We start from the raw sequence: 13,306 nt of genomic DNA, 5'->3' as shown, positions 1-13,306 counted from the left end.
TAATCCTTCCTAACTGATGCTTTGTCTGAAGGCAAGGAAAATCCGCTAACCCTTCCAGATCAAAAGAATTTGCTTCCCTTAGAAGTCTGCTCTCGCTTTTCACACATGCTCAAATTCTGACACATCAGAGTCCCTTCATAAGCCGCATCCAACCCCTCCCCCCTTTCGCAAATGACTTTAAACTTGGTGATTAGGCAACCGCTTTCCTTTATCTGCCTGTTCTCTCTTTGTCAGCACCTCGGCCCATTATTAATCTCTTTTGAATTTCGCCTCATTCCTCACAATAACTTGCAGACACAAACATTGCCACGGATCTTCCCGGTTGCATTATCACTGTGACACAGTTACCAGTGATGAAAATAACTGCTATGAATGCTTATTGGATAAGGTTGGGGCATTCACTTCGTCAGTGCGGTTGGAACTGGAGCAACGAAATGTGTAGACTGGCTAGACCAGTGGTTCTCAACCTTCCTAATGCCGCAGCCCTTTAATCCACTTCCTCATGCTGTGGTGACCCCCAACCATAAAATGATGCAAGGGTTCTTTCACAGAAATTAAACCGAAACTGACCAATGGCGTGAAGATCCATGGTTCATGGTTATATATAAAATAAATTGTATATAAATTGGCAAGCGCCTGCAGGAGGTGTGGCAACAGTGGCGGTGCCCTCCCCCACCCTGGCCAAGCTGCTACCCCTGCCACAACCCCTGTGAAAGGGTCGTTCGACCCCCAGAGGGGTCCCAACCCCCAGGTTGAGGACCACTGGCCTATAGACATGTTTCTGTGAGTGCTAACATGTTGTCTAGTTTCTTCCGATCTATGGTGACCCTGTAAATTAATGACTTCTCAAATGTCCTATCATTTTACTTAGATCTTGAAGGGCCATGGCTACCTTGACTGAGTCAGTCTATCTCAAGTTGGGTCTTTTCCTGCTGCCTTCAACACATCCTAGCATTCTCTCCCCCCCCCCCCCACAACTTTCATTTTTTAAAAAATCCATCTGAACTTTCAGTGTTTCCAAAACCCAAACATAGCTCTGTTGGATGAAAATGAGGGAGATGCTCTGAATTGGGAGGGGAGGCACATGTAGTCTTGCTTAGAGGGGGGTGGAATCAAAGGAGAAGAACCTGGGATGGAGGGGAAGGGGCAGCACCAGGACACTCTCTGCCCTGGAGGCTTTGGGAGGAGGTGAAAGAAGGGCCTGCCATGGGGTATGTAGCTCACTCCACCTCCAGGGCTCACTCATTGTACCACTTACTCCTTTGGACTGCTGTTGGAGTCCTGGGGCTTAATCACCTCTGGAGTTCAGGAGGGCCGGAGAAGGGCTGGATGCAGAGGGGTTCAAAGGTATCATCATGGATCTTGAAGATCTAGCCAAGTGTAGATGGAGCTTGGGGTCGAGCAGTCTGACTGCTGAAGACACATTCCCCAAGGGTTTTGCTGTCATCCAGCAACCGGTCATCCTTGTATAGCCTCTGGTCTTCTGGAGATCTTAGAATCCCCTCCTTAATTCCGTTTAGCTCATACACTGTACTGGATCCCTTGGCATCTGTGAAAATGGTTGTCTTGTGACATCAGACCATGAGAAAGATGTCCATCTCCACAGCTGCAGACTCTGCCCAGATCCTCCAGAGAGGAAAAAGCTACCGACCCCCCAATATCCCAACATGCACTGCGACCCTCCCCATGACTCTTGTCTTCTTTACTTAGAAGTCAGTCCTACTGAACTGAATCAGACTTACTCCCAAGCAAAAATGTGTATGGGATTAGGATTTGTCTACGATCTTAAAGTATCCTATGTTACCCAAAGAGGCAGTTTCCTAATAGTGGGGAATTACCTTTAAATGAGAAAAAGCTGAAAGGGATAAATGGGATTCTCCACTAATTTTCATAGGGTTCCCCCCCCCCTTTTAAGAGAACTCAAAATAAAGCAGACAGTATAGTGATTCAGACTTGGGTGGTTCAACTATAGACAAATCAATTCAGTCGAACAAACAGCTGATCAGCGGAGATAAGCGCTTAAATGCCTCCCCTCCCAGTGTAGAACCCAACAAACAGCTGATCTACAACTGTTTGTTGGGCTCTGCACTGGGGAAGGAAGGAAGGCTCACTGAAGGGAAGGCAGGCTGAGGAGAAGGTATTTAAATGAATTTAGGTCCATTTAAATGTCTCCTTCCCTGACACAGAGTCTGATAAACAGCTGACAATCAGCTTTTTCTTGGGCTCTGTTCTGGAGGAAGGCATGCTGGTGGGGAGGAATTTAAATGGACCTAAGTCCATTTAAACAACTGCCCTTATTTAAATGGACCTAAAGCACAACACACTCAATTTCACAATTCTACTGGGGGGGGGGGGTAGTAGAATGTGAAATAGGATTTGGATCATGGATTTTGCAATCCCAGAAAGAAAGAAAGAAAGAAAGAAAGAAAGAAAGAAAGAAAGAAAGAAAGAAAGAAAGAAAGAAAGAAAGAAAGAAAGAAAGAAAGAAAGAAAGAAAGAAAGAAAGAAAGAAAGAAAGATCACAAATACCAAGAATAATTTTAGAGCACCTCAGAAAGAAGAATGTAGCCATCATGCTAAATGTCATTGCAACTGTTGGAACAGTGCCTAGAAGTCTCAAGAGTCTTCACTGGTTCATCTTGGAGGGCCCATATCCAGCCATTGCTGAGGCAGCTGTATTAGTTGCTGGTCATGGTCCAGATCATGTTCAAGGTTTTGGTCTTGATCTTTAAGGCCATTCAAGGCTTGGGCCCTGCCTACCTAAGGGATTGCTTGTCTCCTTATTCCCTCTGCAAGTACTAAACTGTTAGAGGTCCCTGGCCCTAGTGAAATATGCCTGGCCTTGACCTGGGCCAGGGCCGTTTGGGTCCTGACCCCGACCTGGTGGAATGAGCTCCTGGGAGAGCTGAGGGCCCTAACAGAGCTGGCAAAATTTCTCAGGGCCTGTATATTGGAGCTCTTTTGTTGAGCCCAGGACTAAGATCTATGGGTCCCCCTCAGGTTACGCTATGCCCTCTTGGTGAATGGCTGCAGGTAGGAAGAGGGATTTAGCCGTCTTGTGTTGGGTTATGTTTGGTAATATGGTGTTGGGGTTTTAATGGGTTTAATATCTGATGTAACCAGCCTCGAGTCTTTATTTACATCAAGTATATATATATATATATATATATATATATATATATGTATGTATGTATGTATGTATGTATGTATGTAGGTAGGTAGGTAGGTAGGTAGGTAGGTAGGTAGGTAGGTAGGTAGGTAGGTAGGTAGGTAGGTAGAAACAAACAAACAAACAAACAAACACCAGGGCACTCTGGCTATTAAACAAAGAACACCAGCCCAGCTTCTGAAGGCATTGTTGCTTGACACATCAAGAATCCAAATCAAGAAGCGAAATCAAATGGCAAATTGTAGTGTTTTATTATTAATGGTGGTCCTCATTATTCGGTATATCAAAAGTAAATTGACCAATGGATCAGCAACCAAATCGTGGTCCCAGGTATTTTTTATCCCACTTTCCCAATCTTCATCAGTGGTTGCAAGTTAAAAACCTTATCCCATGTGTTAAATATCAAAGACATTATGATTTGTTGGGCAAAGCTCCCAGTCTCCAAAGTCAATAATGTATATCAATTGGGCATCAGCTCCAATATTATGGGGGAGTTTTCAAATGAAGTCCCCCATTAAGAATCCTGCAGAAATATATCTGCAGTTACCAAGAATGTGGCTGGATCTCAAATGGCAAAATACCCTCTATCAGTCAAATATCACAACGTGACAGCTCATCAGTAAGAAGAGGAATCATTTAAATGTTGAAAACCGGGGCCCATTCCGCACAAGTCTAATGAAGCAGGAGTGTGGCAAATTGTAATCACTACTAAAATGCAGTTATGCACAACGTCGTACACAATCTGCCACACTCTGGAAACAGTCCCGCTAGAAGAGCTTTGTTGTAGCGCTTCCAGGAAATCCCAAAAAGTGGATTCACCCTCTGGAAAGTGCTACACTCTTACAACCAATCTGCAACAGTTGCGAAAAAGTTCTGTGCATTACCATTGTTGCGGTTTCAGCAAAGTCCCTCCCCCTGGCTCTCTCCTCTGATCTTCCGGTGAAGCGATCGCCATTTTTTTTTCTCGGAGCGAGCGGAGAGCAACGAACCGGCAAGCCTTCATTCACCCAACAAGGCTTCTCCGGCTGCAGTACCTCCACAGAGCTGCTTTAAGTCACCAAACACAACACAGCCCCATTTACAAGTTCCCTTTATTTTCGGCCGAAAATCATGCCTGTGCATGGGGATTTTTTTTTCACTCGGGGGAGCGTGGCAACGATGAAACAGCAGCTCACACGCCAGCTGCCAGCTAGATGGGTCTCTACATTAGGAGGAATCAAGGCATATTCGTTGCAACATGTGTTTTTCTTTTTTTTTTTTTAAAAAAACACATGTTCTTAAAGGCAAAGGGTTTTTTTCGGAGCATGGTAACAACCGCCCATTGGCTGCTCATTTGGTTGATGGCCAGGGGCGGGACAAAGCACGGAAAAAAATTGCTTCCTTTCTAGCGATTTTTGCCGAGACCAGAAACCTGTGGGAAAGGATTGAAACACAATTGGATTCCACTACAAAGGCAGGTATGCGTTACACTGAATTCCACTATTTAAAATTCCGTTTTTTCTTTCCGGAAACAATTTGCCACATTGATCCTAGTGCGGAATGGGTCCGGGTATTCTTGCTGCAGTTCTTTACAGGCACCCTCAGAACCGGGCTGCTGCTTTCTCCCAGCGGGCATCTGTACGCCATTGTCCAGTGAAATAATATGGAAGCCATGACATCCCATCTCCATCTAATGAAAAGATGTTTCACTACATCGAGGTCTGTACGGGAAAAGATTCAGACGGCTCAAGCTATTATCTTTGGAGATACTAATTTGCCCCCAGAGCGATTGTTACTTAACAAGCCAGCTCGGCTCCTTGTTCCAGGTTTCTTGCACACAGTCCCTTTCATCGCGCAACAGAAAGAGGTTAATTGTTCAAATTGCACATTAGGAATCCAATGCGAGGGCTAAAGAGAAGCTCCCATGTCTGTTTAACAACTGGCACAATTTAGACGGGTGGCTTTCATTAGATGGGGAGGGTGAGAGGAGGCGTGGGGGTTGCACTCAGACAAGGCTGATGAGAAATGAAGACTTGCACGGCAGTAGGGTCCTTTTGTGCACAATTGAAACTAAATCAGATGGCACCTTCAAGTACCAACTCCTTTGGCAGCTACAGACTTGCCCTGGACAACCCCGGTAAATCTGATCCTGGGAAATCTTGGGAGTTAAGCAGGGCCGACCCTGGCCAGGATTTGGATGGGAGACCTCCAAGCATTTGGGTGGGAGTTCTTCGAAGGAATACTAGAGGTCATGGTGTAGAAGAAGAAGAAGAAGAGTTGGTTCTTATATGCCGCTTTTCTCAACCCAAAGGAGTCTCAAAGCGGCTTACATTCACCTTTCTTTTCCTCTCCCCACAACAGACACCCTGCGAGGTGGATGAGGCTGAGAGAGCACTGATATTACTAAAGAAGAAGAAGAGTTGGTTCTTATATGCTGCTTTTCTCTACCTGAAGGAGTCTCAAAGCAGCTTACATTCACCTTCCCTTTCCTCTCCCCGCAACAGGCACCCAGTGAGGGAGGGGAGGCTGAGAGAGCCCTGATATTCCTGCTAGGTCAGAACAGCTTTTCCAGTGCTGTGGTGAGCCCAAGGTCACCCAGCTGGCTGCATGTGGAGGAGCAATGGGGGAATCAAACCTGGCTCGCCAGATTAGAAGTCCGCACTCCAAACCACTAGCAGTCTGTCGCTGATTGGCTGGGCATCAGTTCAAAAGCTTTCTGGTTGCAAGGCTTCCCTCCCAAGACTTATTTATTCCCTCTTTTAAAGTGACTGTGCTCCAGAAGCCCAAACTTCTAAGCAGAGATTTGCCTCATTCTCTTTGAGGCTGTTTCTGGCTCCTCCCTGGCTAGCTCTGGCTAATAAAGCAGTCTTTAATGCTGGCTCGACCACCTGACCACCACCCCTCACTCCTTCAGGAAAAAAAAGTAGTTCCACTCCCCCCTCTTAGCTTCCCCAATCAAGAGCAGAACACTTTCTGTTTTAATTCAGGGGGTAGAAAGGAAGAAGACCCAGGTTCAAATCGACCTGAATCAACATCAGAAAAAACAAAGTAAGTGCCGAACCAGTCCCGGTCTCCATGGCTGCAGGCAAAGAAAGGTATTCCCCAGTCCCTGCTCCCTGAAATCACTTTTTCCTCCCTATCCTGCCCCCTTGACAACATTCACTTGATGCCGCTAATAAGGATCAGCCCCGGGATCCCTTGCAGGCCAGGCATGTAATCTGAGCCACAGTGATTCTCTTTGGTTCTTGGACATCCGTTCATATTGACAAAACAAACCAAAGCAAAAACAAAAAAGCCCCAAACAACAGAGCCCTTCTTGGACAAGGAAGAATAAAATCGAGGCTCTTCCAGTGCTCTGGAATGATTTCAAAGATGTGGTGCATTTCTCCCCCCTCCCTTTCTTATTTCTTGATTTCCAGTCTTGCTATTATCTGCAGCTGCCATTCACCCAGGTTCGCTTTGTCCTTTCCATTCACAGATGCCTCAACGGGCTCCTTCTTTATGTCGGGTAAAGTTGCAATTCTTGTCCCTTTCTTCCACGATGCAGGCGTCGTCTTTTAACGAGCGGAACGTGGCGAATTCAACCCGCTGATCCGGATTGCGTGTCTGTCCTTGGGGGCCAGGTTTTTAGGCCCTTTGTCGGCTCTGAAGTATAATGTCCATTCCCCTACCTAATTTCTTGCTGTCAGGAAATCCCTTATCTACTCTCTTGCAGCCACTGCCACAGACCATACGAGGCCCTGGTTTCCAGGCTGCAGACAGCCTATGGCTACTGACATTCAGCATTGCCCTATCTTCTATTTCCCATTGTGATTCCAATGCAGATGAAAAATAAGAACAACAGCAAGAACAAGAAGAAGAAGAGTTGGTTCTTATATGCTGCTTTTCTCTACCTGAAGGAGTCTCAGAACAGCTTACATTCGCCTTCCCTTTCCTCTCCCCACAACAGACACCCTGTGAGGTAGGTGAGGCTGAGAAAGCCCTGATATTACTGAAGAAGAAGAAGAGTTGGTTCTTGTATGCTGCTTTTCTCTACCTGAAGGAGTCTCAAAGCAGCTTACATTCACCTTCCCTTTCCTCTCCCCACAACAGACTCCCTGTGAGGTAGAAGGAGAAGAGTTTTGTTCTTATATGCCTCTTTTCTCTATCCAAAGGAGTCTCAAAGCGGCTTTCAGTCACCTTCCCTTTCTTCTCCCCATAACAGACACCTGATGATGTTGGTGAGGCTGAGAGAGCCCTAATATTCCTGCTGTGTCAGAACACCTTTATCAGTGTTGTGGAGAGCCCAAGATCACCCAGCTGGCTGCACATGGAGTAGGAGTGGGGAATCAAACCTGGCTCACCAGATTAGAAGTCCACACTCGTAACCACTATACTAGCGATCCCCAACCTGTGGGCCACAGACCACATGTGGTCCGTCAACTAATTGGAGGTGGGCTGCGAAGGACGCCTTCTCCCCACTCCCCGGCCCGTTACTTCATCCCCCCCGGCCCTTTACAACACACTTCGGGTGTCATTGTCTCCCATCACTCCCAGATGGGACTATCTTGTTGCAGAGAAACAAGCTCAGGGTTCCCATTGATTTTTCATTGTCATGAGTTAAAATTTCCATGAAAATAAAATGCTCCTTATGTTCATTGTTGTGGCGTGTCTGTATCTTATTTTGAAGGGATGTTTAAACATTACCATAGCGATCAGAGAGCGTTAGGGCAGTGGTTGAGAGTAGAGGAGTAAACTAGCCCCCCCCCCGGGCCTCAGTAAAATTGTCAAGCGTTGATTGGTCCCCGGTGATAAAAAGGTTGGGGACCATTGCACTATACCAAGCTGGCTCTGACCATGAGGGCTGTTGGTAGATGGAAGATGCTGCCTCAGATGATGTTACAGTCTCCTTCCTTAGAAATCTTTTAGGCAGAGTTTGGATGAGCACCTCTCAGGAGGGTGTGATTTTTACAACCCCGAGAAGGTGGGGGGCTGGATTGGATGTCCCTTGGTGGTCCCTTCCAGCTCTGTGTGATTCTGATTCTGAAAGACTGACTGGGACACAACATGATGCAAATTCCAGAATGGAAAGCCAATCTTCCCCACTACATTGATAAGTGCCATCACCACAGGTTCATACCCGACTGGGGCAATCTCCAAAAAGTAGGCCGAAGCCACAGGTGTGAATCACTGATTGTTGTCTAAAGTGGTCAAGATGGTTCCAATAAGACGGTTAAGGCTGCCCTAACATCCCAGAATGGCACCACATCCTAATTGCCCTTTGTCATCTACCATTTCAATCTGCTGGGTTTCAGAAACAAGAAGCCGGCCTGAGATATGAAGATTTTTCCTCCTTGTCTGGAGAGCTGTCTTTTTTTTTTTTTTTAAATCCCTTTGATCACAAATGTAGCTTGAAATCCTTTATCTCAGCGCCAAGTCAGGGCATGTTTATGCCTCCCCCCCCCAAAAAAAAAATCGAGTGAGGGGTGGAGAGACTGGCTGGTATCTCTGAGGCTGAAGTTGTCGTGATGTATTCAGTCCCCCCAAATCCCTTACTCAAAGCTGCCGTCGTTCTTTTTCTAATCTGCAAGCTGCACAAAGCACTGAATCAACCCCCCCCCCCTTCTCCCTGCCAAGAATATCTTCTCTCTTTTTTTCTCTCCTCGCCAAGAACTCCTCTGGACTCCTGCCGACTCAGTCTCCCTGGCAGTGCCAGATGTAAAATGTAAATGTAAGATAACAATGTAAGAAATTGTCGGAGGGGAGGGAGGGTTGTAAGGAAGACCCATAATGGTGGATCCAGTAAATAAAAGAACATATAAAGCTACTGGGCATTATCAGGCCATTGACTTGTGCTGGGATCTGTGCTGGAATCTACAAGATCTGTGCTGGAATCTGCAAGTTCTGCTCTGGAATCTGCAAGATCCGTCGTTTGCATGATCAAACAGAATATGAAGAAGATCCTACAGGGGGCATCGGAGGAGAGGTGTATTTAGCATTGTTAGAGTGGGAACATCCTGGTATTTTTCAAATAATCTTTTCCTGTGTCCTGATTGGCTCCGTTGGAGTCTTCCTGATCCTCTGACCACACTTCCTTCCTGCTTGCCCGCAGAACCGCCAAAATGAATGTTTAACCGTAGTTAGACAGGACTCTCTTCCCTTTGACTCACAAAGTTGTACAATAATAAGCTAGGTTGTTCTTTAAGTCAGCGGTCCCCAACCCCCGGTCCGGAAACCGGTACTGGTCCATAGATCAGTTGCTACCGGTCCGTGGCACCTCCTCGTCCTCCACCCTGGCTGCTGCCTCAGGGGCTGCCCTGCCATTCTGCCGCCGGCTCACCTTTAGTGCTCTCCAGCGGCCGCCATGTGTGGCCAAAGTCAGCCAGCAGCCCTCAAGTGTCTCAAAGCGGCTGACTATCACCTTCCCTTAATCTCACTACAACACACCTTGTGAGGCAGGTGAGGCTGATGGGAGTCCTAAGAGCCAGGACAGGCCAAGGTCACCCTGCACGCCCTCATGCACCTCAAAAGGGCCGACAATCGCCTTCCCTTCCTCTCCCCACAACAGGGAGGCAGGTTTGAGATGAGAGCGCTCTCAGAGAACTGTGACCAGCTCCAGGCCCCCCCAGCTGCCTGCATGCGGAAGAGGAGTGGAGAATCAAACCCTCTTCTCCAGATTACAGACCACCGCTGTTAACCACTACACCATACAGCCATTTTCTCCAGGGGGCTGCTCTCCCCCTGGTGTTCTGCTTGTCTTCATTTTAAGTGGGCCCAATGCTCTCCCCCCTCCGCTCCCCTCCCCTCCGCTCCGCTCCCCTCCCCTCCGCTCCCCTCCCCTTTATTTCCTAAACCTGCAGAAGTTCCGTTTTTTCCCCCCTAGAGGAAAAATAAGGGTGGAAGTTCTATTCCTTTCTGCTCGCTTGCCGAATTCCCCGTCACTGGGTGCTAATGTGATATTTCTCTGTCATTTTCTGGTTCCCGAACAGTCTATCTTGCGGGCAGAGCCCTCTCGACAAAATAAATCTTAACTGAGCTGGATCTTACAGACGTTTCTGGTTTCTGCTGACTGAAGAAACTCAGCCCTCGAAGACCCTAGGCAGCAGATTCGTCTCCGGTGGGAGAGAGGGGACCGTCGCCCTCAAAGTGCTGGAAAGCACCGTCTTCCGTCGGGCCCCTTGTGAAAAGAATTCTTGATCTTGAATTAACAGACAGCTACAGCCGAGGCTTCAGTGCGACTTGCCAGAACGTACGGCGGGAACAGATACCTCATTACATGGTTGCCTAGCAACGTCTGGACAAATCGGTGGCCGTCAGCCATTTTCCCACCTCCTTCCGTTGGCGAGTGTAAACTTAGGCATTAGGACCGGAGTCAGACTAAAACCGTAATGGCAAATAATGATGCTCTCATGTCCAATTTTTTTGCAAAAATGTTCCTCGCTCATGTCCGCTTGTTTATTTCGGTGCTGCTACAAAAACCTTGTTTTACATGCTGCCAGGAGAATCCCAAAATAAACACATTCGGGCTTTGGACACTGAAAGGGATCATGGCTTATCAGAGTGAGTCAGAAGAAGGAGCTTGACTGAGGAAGAAGAGGGAAGTCTCAATGTTTAAGCCAGGAGAAATCTCGTTCCCCTGTGGCCATCGGGAAACTAGGGTAGCTATTGGTGCGTGCTGCCTTTGTGGCCCCACCATCGTACATGATTTCACACATGAAGCCTCCTTCCCTGAATCAGACAATTGGTCCGTCAAGGTCTGTATTGTCTACTCAAACTGGAGGAGTCTTTCAGAGGTCTTTCACATCTCCTACCACTTGGTCCTTTTTTTTTTGAGAACCCAGGGATTGAACCTGGGACCTTCTGAGTGCCAAGCAGACGTTCTTCCTCTAAGCCACAGCACCTCTCCATAACCATCTTGTGAAGCTCCCATTTATGTAACTTCTCTTTCATGTTGCTGCTGTCAGCGTGCCTTTGAAAGCATGGCACAAGGGAGGAGATGCATCTGTCCCTGTAGGTCACACCTAAAGTTCCCAACCTTCATGTGGAACCTGAAGTTCTCAAAGGATTTCAGCTGACCTCCAGAATACAGAGATCTGCTGCCTTGGAGAAAATGGCTGCTCTGGTGGGTGGGCTCTATGATATCACATCCCTTCTGAGCTCTTTCCTCCTCCTCCTCACACAGTGCCCCCAAGCCTCCAGGAATTTCCCACAAGAACTGACAAGGCTATGCCATCTTCTCCCACTGGGTGGCAGTAGCTCTGTTCACATGTGACAGGGAGAGCACACATATACTGCCTATATTTGCACTCACATGAGCCAGAATATGTAGGGATGGGCACGAACCAGCTCATGAACTGAAATTTGTCACCCATTTTGGCCGGTTTGTGGTTCACGAAGAGATGCTCACAAACCGAACGTCCCTGAATTTTTATGCGTTTCGTGGCAGTTCGTGACGAGTAGAATGCAGGGCTTTAAATAACTCCAAGCCTGCTGTATGGGTGTGGGCCAGTCATCTTAATGAAGCTGCATCAGGAACATGACTGGAGCATACAAAGAGTGAAAACAAACAAGCCCCTCCCTACCCCAGTGCTTCCTGTCCAATCTGCCATTTACTATGCCATTTTGGACTTAGTCCTATCCCATAAGGTAAAGGTAAAGGTATCCCCTGTGCAAGCACCGGGTCATGTCTGACCCTTGGGGTGATGCCCTCCAGCGTTTTCATGGCAGACTCAATACGGGGTGGTTTGCCAGTGCCTTCCCCAGTTATTACCGTTTACCCCCCCCCCCCAGCAAGCTGGGTACTCATTTTACCGACCTCGGAAGGATGGAAGGCTGAGTCAACCTTGAGCCAGCTGCTGGGATTGAACTCCCAGCCTCATGGGCAAAGCTTTCAGACTGCATGTCTGCTGCCTTACCACTCTGCGCCACAAGAGGTTCTTCCTATCCCATAGTTTGGACAAATATTTAGCCCCATGAGAGGTGCCTGGCTAGTGGACCCAGATTTTGAGGGTCCTAAGCGAGATATTTCCAGTGACCACTCACGAAGCACACTGCCCACACTGGTGTGGTGGTTATGAGCAGTGAACTCTAATATGGAGTACCACATTTGATTCTCCACTCCTTCTCCACATGCAGCCAGCTGGGTGACTGTGGGCCAGTCATAGTTCTCTGAGAGCTGTTCTTACAGAGCAGTTCTCTCAGAGCTCTCGCAGCCTCACCTACCTCACACGGTATCTGTTTTGCGGAGAGGACCTCAAAAAACTTTGTAAACCACTTTGGACTCCTTCAGGGTGTGAAAAGCTGGGTATGAAAAAAAACCAGTTCTTTTCTTTAGGCATGGCTTTGAATGTCTTCGACGTTCTGCTTGACGACCCCTGTTCTCACTTTCTCCCTTGTGTGCATCAAATCAGTGGGTCTTTATTTTTTTACAGCATTTTTTATTTCCTCACATTTAATTTTAACGCAGCTGGTAACGGTTTCATTTTCATTCTATTTCAGTGTCATGCCTCATGTACGTGTTGTAAAAAAGGAAGGGGCATCGAAGAAATCTGCAGCAAAAATGGACCAAATCGATTCACAATAAAAATATGCAAAATAAAAAAAACAACAGGGCCTAGCTATAGATTCCTAGTGGAAGAGGAAGATCAGCAAGGTTCTTTTTGGAACTATTATGTCCAAATCAAAGGCCAGGTTCAAAGATCTCGTGGGTCTTTAGGGTCTTTATCCCTTTATCGGCTTGGCAAGCAGAAGGACCCAATTTGAACCCACAACATCACTTGTTAAAAGGACCAGGAAGTAGGTGATGTGGAAAATCTCAACTATAGACTGTAAAGAGTCGCTTTCCAAATTGAGTAAAATGTACTGACCTCCCTCCATCCCTCCATCCCTCCATCCATCCCTCCATCCCTCCATCCATCCATCCATCCATCCCTCCCTCCCTCCATCCCTCCATCGATCCCTCCATCCCTCCATCCCTCCCTCCATCCCTCCATCGATCCATCCATCCCTCCATCCATCGATCCCTCCATCCCTCCCTCCATCCATCCATCCATCCCTCCATCCATCGATCCATCCCTTCCTCCCTCCCTCCATCCCTCCCTCCATCCCTCCATCCATTGATCCATCGATCCCTCCATCCATCCCTCCATCCCTCCCTCCCTCCATCCCTCCATCCCTCCA

The 13,306-nt window shown here is 47.5% G+C and overlaps 1 pseudogene; it reads right to left on the bottom strand.

The window, feature by feature from the left end:
• Positions 1-1,254: 1,254 nt before the first annotated feature.
• Positions 1,255-1,598, bottom strand: LOC143828363 (elongin-B pseudogene; annotated as a pseudogene).
• Positions 1,599-13,306: the final 11,708 nt, after the last annotated feature.

The sequence above is a fragment of the Paroedura picta genome, chromosome 2 (assembly GCF_049243985.1).
Source record: "Paroedura picta isolate Pp20150507F chromosome 2, Ppicta_v3.0, whole genome shotgun sequence".
NCBI classification, from domain to species: Eukaryota; Metazoa; Chordata; class Lepidosauria; order Squamata; family Gekkonidae; genus Paroedura; species Paroedura picta.
The sequence above is the reverse complement of the archived record's forward strand: the minus strand, read 5'-3'. Positions and strand labels throughout refer to the sequence as shown.